Source organism: Etheostoma cragini, chromosome 1 (assembly GCF_013103735.1).
Source record: "Etheostoma cragini isolate CJK2018 chromosome 1, CSU_Ecrag_1.0, whole genome shotgun sequence".
Lineage (NCBI taxonomy): Eukaryota > Metazoa > Chordata > Actinopteri > Perciformes > Percidae > Etheostoma > Etheostoma cragini.
Genome location: NC_048407.1, coordinates 32,537,023 through 32,546,200, shown reverse-complemented (window position 1 = coordinate 32,546,200; position 9,178 = coordinate 32,537,023).

Genomic DNA, 9,178 nt, shown 5'->3' with positions numbered 1-9,178 from the left:
CCTACCGTCTCGTGTCCTTGTTTCCTCTCTTACCGTCTCGTTCCCTTGTTTCTTCTCCTACCGTCTTGTGTCCTTGTTTCCTCTCTTACTGTCTCGTGTCCTTGTTTCTTCTCCTACTGTCTTGTTTCCTTGTTTCTTCTCCTACTGTCTCGTTTCCTTGTTTCTTCTCCTACCGTCTCGTTTCCTTGTTTCCTCTCCTACCGTCTCGTTTCCTTGTTTCCTCTCCTACTGTCTTGTGCTCAACACTGTCTCAGTCTTCTCCACTCGTAGGCCTCCTCCACTGTAACCCTCCCAGGGCACGGTGAGCTTAAGTTGACCACAGATCAACGCCTGGTTCCTTGTTGGTAGACACAACCAGGTCTGGTTGCAGAGTTTCTGGTCCAGGTCTGCCAGTAGCTTCCAGTCCCGGGCTCTACCCAGCATCTGGTCTTATGTGGTGAGGCTGGCTTCATATTCGCACTCTGAACAAATGGCGTTGGCTGCCACCGGGACGACGGGGTAGGAAGGGCTTTAACACTTGTCCGTTGACTTTCCAGCAATACTGCAAGACCCTTTAGCACCTGGTTGGGCCTGACCCGGTGGCCTTGGGTCAGGCGGGTCTTGCGTCACACTAAGGTGTGCTTCAGTGTTGGTGGACTTGGACATAGAGGGTTCTTGGGGTCTTGGGCATACCACAGGCTTTGGTTTGCAGAATGTCAAAAGAATATCTTTAAAATGAACCAGGGAAATTAAAACAAGTAAAGTTTATTAACCAAAGAGATATTGATGCATGTTGCATCAGTGGCACAACGTCTTGTGGAGAAGTGAGGGGAGGAATGTCAAATAAATCGGGCTCGATTCTGAAGAATTTGTGGTTTAAAGAAAGAAAAGTCTAGCTTCCTTCCTTTTCCCTGCTGAATACTAAAACAGGGAAGTTCTGCATGTTTACTACCAAGTATGCAGGACGTTCGTAGAAAGGCTGTTGAGAAAAGACGAGGAAGTGAAATCAAGAGAACTACTGAGCCAGGTCGTTTTAACAGTTACATATTGGTGTTATTTATTTTAAATGAATTAAGCCTTTACATGCAGTTTTGATCCTTTCCCCCATTCAATTTCCAAATAAAGCTATATTTGAAACCTTTTTCAGGCTTTTAAAGCCATATTTTGCTTGTTTTCAGGCTACTGTGAAAAGGAATCCTCCTGTTAAGCCAGCTTCATTCCAAGTCTGCGTGAGACATCACACATCCAGTGTGTCACTCAGGTAATATCGGACTATTCTGATGTAGGATTTAAAAAATAAGGGCTTAAAAGTAAAGCTATAGACACTTTTTCAGGCTGTTAAAGCCATATTTTGCTTGTTTTCAGTCTACTCTAAAACATAATCCCACAGGTAAACCAGCTTCTTTCCAACTCTGGGTGAGAAATCACATATCCAGTGTGTCACTTAGGTAATATTGGACTATTCTTGATGTAGGACTTTAAAATGGAAGGCTTAAAGTGGTTTTAAACTGGGTAAAGCAATCATGTTATCTTGCATTGATGTGACTGTAGATTGAGACATAGAAACTTAGTTATGGCTAGTTATTAGTTATGGCATTGAATAACGACAAGAAACATTCTGAGATCACAGTAACGTTGACATTCGAGCTTTTGTAAATAAAATGGCTTCACTTCATTTTAGCCTGTTAGACATTTGTGTGATAAGTGTATGAAATCTCGAGTTATCTTGGGTAACGAGGTCCCATTGAGTTAGCCCTTAAACCTCCAAAATGTAATCCGTTCATCTTTGAGTCCAAGTGGACGTTTGGGACAAAGTGACGTTTTTTTCAAGGCGTCGTTGAGCGATCACAATATCAAGAACGGGGCACATGGACCATAGACTATACACACACACACACACACACACACACACACACACACACACACACATATACACACACACATATATACACACACACACATATATACACACACACACATACAGTATATACACACACACACACACACACACACACACACACACACACACACACACACACACACACACACACACACACACACACACACACACACACACACACACACACACACACACACACACACACACACACACACACACACACACACACACACACACACACACACACACACACACAAATAAATTGTATTTATGTTTCTTACATCCTCAAAATGTCTTTACGATTGACTTAAAGAGAAACCGTCCTTTACGGTTCACTTCATGTTGGACACAAACATCTCTTACAGTCCATCGAGTTTCTTCTGTTTCTCTAAAGCAGTGACGTGCACTCTTGTTATCCTCCTGTATGAAGACTAAGCTGCAAAAACAGCATCGTCCCCATGAAACAGGATCTCCTGAAATCTCCCGTAACGTCCGTCTGAGCTCCGTAACTTCTCTACTGGCGTTTTCCCACTGTGTGCACCACCGCCTCCCTCCACCCTTTCTGAGTCTGCTACACTATACAAACACACATTTTTGCGCATATTCAGGGTTCAGGTGCAACATCTGAGCCGCTCTCTTTTCTACTGCTTTACATAGATGTGGAAATAATAATGCTGCAACACGATGTGAAAAAGGGACACAAAACTAACATGGAGAAAAGAAAATTACCAAAAACAGACATTAATGCGCACATTCAGGGTTCAGGTGCAACATCTGAGCCGTTTGGGCAGCACCAAATGAATGAATGAATATGAATGAATGTGAATTAAATACTTTTCTCACATTTAATGACTGCAGGTTGAAGTATTTGGCTTTCTTTAAGCTTTTTGTGTGTGGTTTATGGATCATCTGCTCTCTTTTCTAACGTTTTACATAGATGTGGAAATAATAATGCTGCAACACGATGAGAAAAAGGAGACAAAAAACTACCACAAAGAAAAGAAAATGACCAAAAAACAGACATAACATGACTACAAACAGACAGAGTGAATGGGGGAAATTGTTTCGGTTTTTTAATCCAACGCCCACTCCAGTCTTTCACTTTGAAAGAGGATTAGGGCCGCTGGTGAAAAATCATTTGAGTTCTGAATTAAAATACATGTTTTACCAGTGGCCCTAAAATCCTCCTCTGTACGAGGGACAACACCGACATTATTAAAAAACTACACACAGGAGAGAGGCTGGTCTGTAGGCATGAGGGCGCTGCAGGTTTCAACAAGAGAGGGTTTTATAACATGTATTTCACCTTGGCTCCATCTGGTGGTAGTTTGATGTAATATAATTCATTCATTCAACCTTTATTTATCTACTTTTGCTAGTTTGACAGCAGAAAAAAGGGTTGTGCGCCGGGCGCATGGTTCTAAAGGAATGGACTTAGTGTCTTTATTAATCAGAGTTGTGTTCTGGACGTGACATGCAATCAACCAATCAGAGGTTCTCTCCCATATTTTTATATGTATCTTTTGTGTGTGTGTGTGTGTGTGTGTGTGTGTGTGTGTGTGTGTGTGTGTGTAACATAGTGTGTGCACGGTGCACGAGCCTAGGCACATTTTACTAATGCGCAGTTAAAATAAACTATGAAATGCCGCGTTATTGACTTCCGAGGTTTTTGTTGGTCAATGGCGCAATCACTTCCCACTGCCTCGAGATATCAATACGCCCAGAATGCACCTGAACACCCCTCCCTGTAAGACCAGGACACCCATGGGGGCAGGTGCATTTACTATTTAAACGACGTGGGTGTTGGACGGTCTTAAAACAGCAAAGACACTCGCGTCAGGCTTTGCACCACGCCGGGTGCAAGATGGGGCCTGAGTGATCATTGAGAAGCGACTCTCTCTTACAATGGTGTCAAGTCAACTTTTGTCAAACGATATTGTTTTAAATTCTTTTTAATATCCATATCTTGTCTCAGCGTGTCTCTAAATCCACTACATTTTAGAGCACTTTGAATTTTACATCAAATGTGTTGCATGTATTGTCCAAGCTTTGTTTACGCTGTCCGTACCTGTCTAGCCCAGCTGATGTCTTGTAGAAATGTCTTTGTCTTTATCTACACTACCGGTCAAAAGTTTGGGGTCACTCACAAATTTCCATTGGACTCCATTATAGACAGAATCCCAGCTGAGATCAGTTGCCTTGTTTTTTTTAACCAGGGCAGCAGTTTCCAGATTACATTATGTGCTTACATAATTGCAAAAGGGTTGTTTAATGTTTTCTTAGTTTTTTTAAATAATATCAGATTAGTAAACAAAATGAGCATTTGGAACATTGGATGAATGGTTGCTGATAATGGGAAATGTAGATATTGCATTAAAGATCAGCCCCCCCACCCAGATCAGCTGGTATTCTGTCTATAATGGAGTGGAATGGAAATTTGTAAGTGACCCCAAACTTTTGACCGGTAGTGTAACTGTATTGTTGTTTTCAGTTGTCTAAATTTATCTTTCCATATCGATGTCTTGCGTTAATGTCTGTCCTGACATGCTGTAACCATGTTTTATGTTTCTGCAGAACAGGAACCTGCTGAAAACCGGTTTATAAACTGAGTCAGGTCCGTTTTTACATTGTAATGTAACGTTACTTTTTCTAACTTTCCTGTATTATAAATATGAATGAATGAACTGCAAAACAAACCTGAAATTTGTGGATCGGCAGAGCGTCAAAGAACTCGTGAGCGACGAAGACGCTGAATCCTGAGAGAAGACAAGAGAGGAACTGACTAAGATAATTAACCCAAATTTGACTCTCCTATATGAAGACACAGAATCAGAGACATCCCGTGGGAAGCAGGTCCCATCGGCTGTACCTGTGGGGTCGTCCTCCAGGCGGCGGCACCAGGACACCGGCACCCCAAGGCAGTTTCTCATCCTCGGCATGCGGCTCCCGGTCAGATTCTGGGCCTTAAGACTCACCTCCACCAGGTGGAGGGACACGGAGGCCCCGCCCAGCACGCAAGACCGCAACTGACTGAACACCTAGAGAGAGAATCACTACTTCATCATACAGCTATGACACATATTCAAGTCCCCTTCTAAGCACAAATAAGCTTTTGTTATGTGTACCGTTTGTCCCCTTAATGCCTGTCCTTAACTTTAATTGAATTTGGACTTTTTGGGGTTTTTTTTACGTGGAGATGTCTGTGCATTTCTTTCTGAAAACCTCCTGTACATGTGCAGAAAATAGACTTATTAACACGTTAAATCGCTACAAAAACTGATGTGTAAGAATGTAACATTGTGATTTTATGGGAGAGTGTGTGTGTGTGTGTGTGTGTGTGTGGGGGATTTTCACGAATCGCCCCGCTTCCCAGCATCTTCCCCGCTAGTGAGGCTTGCTCTGGCGCAATCCCTTATTTTATGAAAATGGTTTCTGTAAACACATTGAGGGAGAAATTGTTACGGTACAGCAAAATGGAGGACCCAAATGCAGAGAACAGGGAGGCAGGCAAGGGAAAGTATACATCGGGTTTATTTGAACAGTCCACAAAACACAGGGAATAGGTGACGTCCAAAAAACAAGAAAATCCCAAACAAAAGAAATCACAGGCTCAAAAGAAGGCGATCCAAAAGCAGGTCCGGGGAAGACTAAAGTAAAAAACAGGAAATACACACACACACAGGGAATAACTTACAGGGCCGATGAACACGCTTACAGGACCATGCAGCCTAGTCAAACAAACAGGAAGGATCTGACAAAGGACAAAGAAAACACAGGGGTTAAATACAAGAGGCAACGAGGTAATGGAGAACAGGTGAGACATCAGGTGAGTCACATTAGGGCGGGGCAGGACAATCAGACAGATAAAAGTAAAGCTAGACAGGATCCGACAAGACAGGAAACCATACTACAAAATAACACAGGAAATGGAGCATGCTGACGCCTACCGGAAACAGGAGACAGATCAGGCACACAGGACCGGGGAAAACACTAGGCTCGTTTGAGATGAGCCAGGTCTGCGCAGAATCGATCACCGGCGATCGGCGCCCGTTGCATGCCGGTTAGATTTCTGTCCGACTTGATCCCGACTTGCTCTGACGTCATGCACACGTGGGCAACGGAAATCTCACAAGAGCAAGGCGGTCGCAGGTCTGAGACCCAGGCGGCGCAGTTGCTTTTCACCGACTGCAAGAGCCAGGCGGACCCAGAGCATGCTGGGAAACGCCGGCTTCTCAGCTGATTTAACACCTGATTGGTGTAAACCATGATGACGATTTATATAAACTTTTTATAGTTTTTGAATCGGAGGGATTTTAATTGCTATTTGTCTGACTTAAAGACTTATTCTGTACAGAACACGTGTTGTGTGGCTAATAGTGACGTTTAAAAGTCAGAGAAACTAAATCAGTTCAGATCACGGATCATCTACAGTGTGTTGTTGATTAAAATCAGCACGAGATTGCATGTAGCGCACTTTGACAGCTACTCTGTCATAATTAAAACAACTGGAGACCGTGTTCAAGCTGATATGTGGGTCTGATTATATTTTATTAAATCGGAATCGCACCACAGTGTTTTTGTCACTTCCTGTCCAGCCTAAAGGCGGCTGGAATCGGCTGGAAACTGTCCGACTTTACCGCAGCTTTGTGTCCCCGCCCCCGCTGCTGCCGCCTGCTCTCGTCCACTTTACAGGCGAGGCGCAGTTCATCTCGAACGAGCCTACTGAGACATCCACAGGGAGGCAAAAACAAGAAAACAAACCCAACAAAAAAAAAACAAACCACAACAGTAATAAGCCGTGAAGTTGCTGAATCTGTCTTTATTTCAGATCAACGACGGTCAGTTTCGGGGTCCATTCACCTTTTCCAAGGTCAAATTCAAGCACTTTCATGGTCCATTTTAAAGCTTTTTCCAGCACCTTACACCACCGTAAATTACACACCAATACATCAATACATCAAAATCATTATTTAGTGTTTTTGTCACATTGAAAGACGCTATGAACACCCAACTTTGTGTTTTGTAATAGCAGAAGGATAGATATCAGATATGAGATATTTAAGCAAAACACAAGCTTTATTTTCAATATATATCACTGTAAGTAGACTTTGCTTGCTATCTAACATTTGAACAGAAATATTGTACAGGCCTTGGTTTTGGGACACATTCTGGATATATACAAGGTTTGATTAAAATCTGAGAAAGTAGCAACAACCTGTAATTACGTTTTAACCCAGAAGGCTGACAATGCACAGGCACCTGCCTGAAAAACAGCCTATATTAGTTAAAAAATGTAGTTCATTGCCAAGACATAACCATATATCTAATAGAGCAGTGTACATATTACATGAGGTCATCCTCAACCTACCAGAGGGCTACTAGCTACGTAGCTAGTAATGTTCACTCACAGTTTTGTTGTTAAACTGTGTAAAAAGATCGCAGATGTTAAATCACCGGTTTCAGGTACGCACGCTACCGTCTGGATGGTTTCAATATATTTAATAAAGTGTTGTTTCTGCCATATTTTATAATCATCAGAAATCGCCACATTCATACAGTATATTCAAACATAAACAAACCGGCGTCCCATAGCAACGATAGAACCAATAACCATTGGGATTGAAAACATATGAATACATGTTGTCGTTGTCAGAACAACACATTGAATGCTGAGGGCCCAGCTGTGGTTGTGACACATTCACTCAAACAGCAGTTTGTAGCAGAGAGTCATTTGTGACATTGCAGCGAGAAAACGATGGAAAACATGGACTTCAACGCCAGAGAGATTCAACCGCGGATTAGTTTCTACCTCAGTTACCTTGAAGAACAGGTACGGTGTGAGCTGAAGGACGGCGAGGCGACGCTCACCCAAGGGGAATCTGAGGGGAGAGTTCACCTGGTCATCAGGGAGGACCTGCTGGCCGATCTCCTCGATCAGCTCGATAACCCCAGCTCCAACTACTACAGAGTAGTTGGAGCCAGGAGAAAGAGCTGATGCAGAAGGAGATAGGTGAGGTGAAAGCTCAGCTGGCTGAACGTGTCCCCTCCTCAACCAGGGAAACAGAGCTTCTGAAACCACAGCTCAAAACCAGCAACAGGCTGAGAAAAGCCCAAAAGGATCTGGACCTGCAGTACTTCATTACTGAAGACCTGAAGGTCGAACTGGAGCAGATCAAGGGAGAGAAGGAGGCCCTGAAAATGGAAGCGGAGACTCGAGCTTCATAAAGAGAGACAGACGCTCAAGGTAAGTAGGACCAATGTTGAGTTAGAGTTGGAGAGCTTTCTGGAGATGGAGAGGGCTCAAGGTCAGGAGCTGAAGGTCAAACTGAGCAAGATGGAGAAAGCTCTCCGAGAACAGGAGGAGGAGGCAAAGGAGAAACTCGAAAGATCTCAGGCTTCCCTTAGAGCCCAGCTGGAGATGCAGGACCAAAGCAACCAGAACCTCATGGCTGCTCTTGAGAAGTGTGAACATCAGCTGGAGAGTGAGCGTGTCCTGTGGCAGCAGAAGAAGACCTCGCTGCTGGAGGAGAGCGAGAAATCAAGAGCCTCCCATGTGGATCAGATTGACGAGCAGAGCTTTGTGAGCGACTGCCTCCTCGCTGCTCTGAAGAAGACTGAGCAGCAGCTGGAGACTCATCTCAACGAGTGGGAGGAGGACAAGGCGTCCCTCCTTCAGGCCACAGAAAGCCTCAAGCTGACTCAGCAGGAAAAAGAGCAGGAGTGGGAGAGGACTGAGAGCACCCTGAGGTGGGTGGTAGATCTTCAGAGCCAGATCATACAAAAGCTGAAGAAGAAGAAGAGGTGGTACAAGAAGCTTCTGCCTGGCTGAGGAAGAGAAAGCATTTGTGCTGGTATAGTATGGGTATGATAGTATGACCCTAGGGGGTCCGCGGAGGTACTGCATGGGGGTCGTTAAAGTTTTGGTTGATTAGACTTTTTTTTATATCCCCCCCCCCCCCCCTGCAATTTTTCCACTAATTGAAATGTCTTTAAATACACATTAACATGAATTCAACACACTGTAGTAAACAGATAAATGGAGGCAGAAGATGTCTTTCAGTCATCAATGCACACATGGCACTATAGGACCAGTTTGATATAACACAATTTTATACTATATATATAATTAGGGGGTCCCCGCTCCATCTTGCCATCAGTTTGGGGGTCCTTGTCCTGGAAAACGTTGAAGACCCCTGCTTTAGAATATACATTGGTTATTGTCAAATCAGCTAAAAACCTGAATTATTTGGTAAATATTAATTTTCAGTTTACTTCTTTGTTTTGTAGTTGTAACCCCTG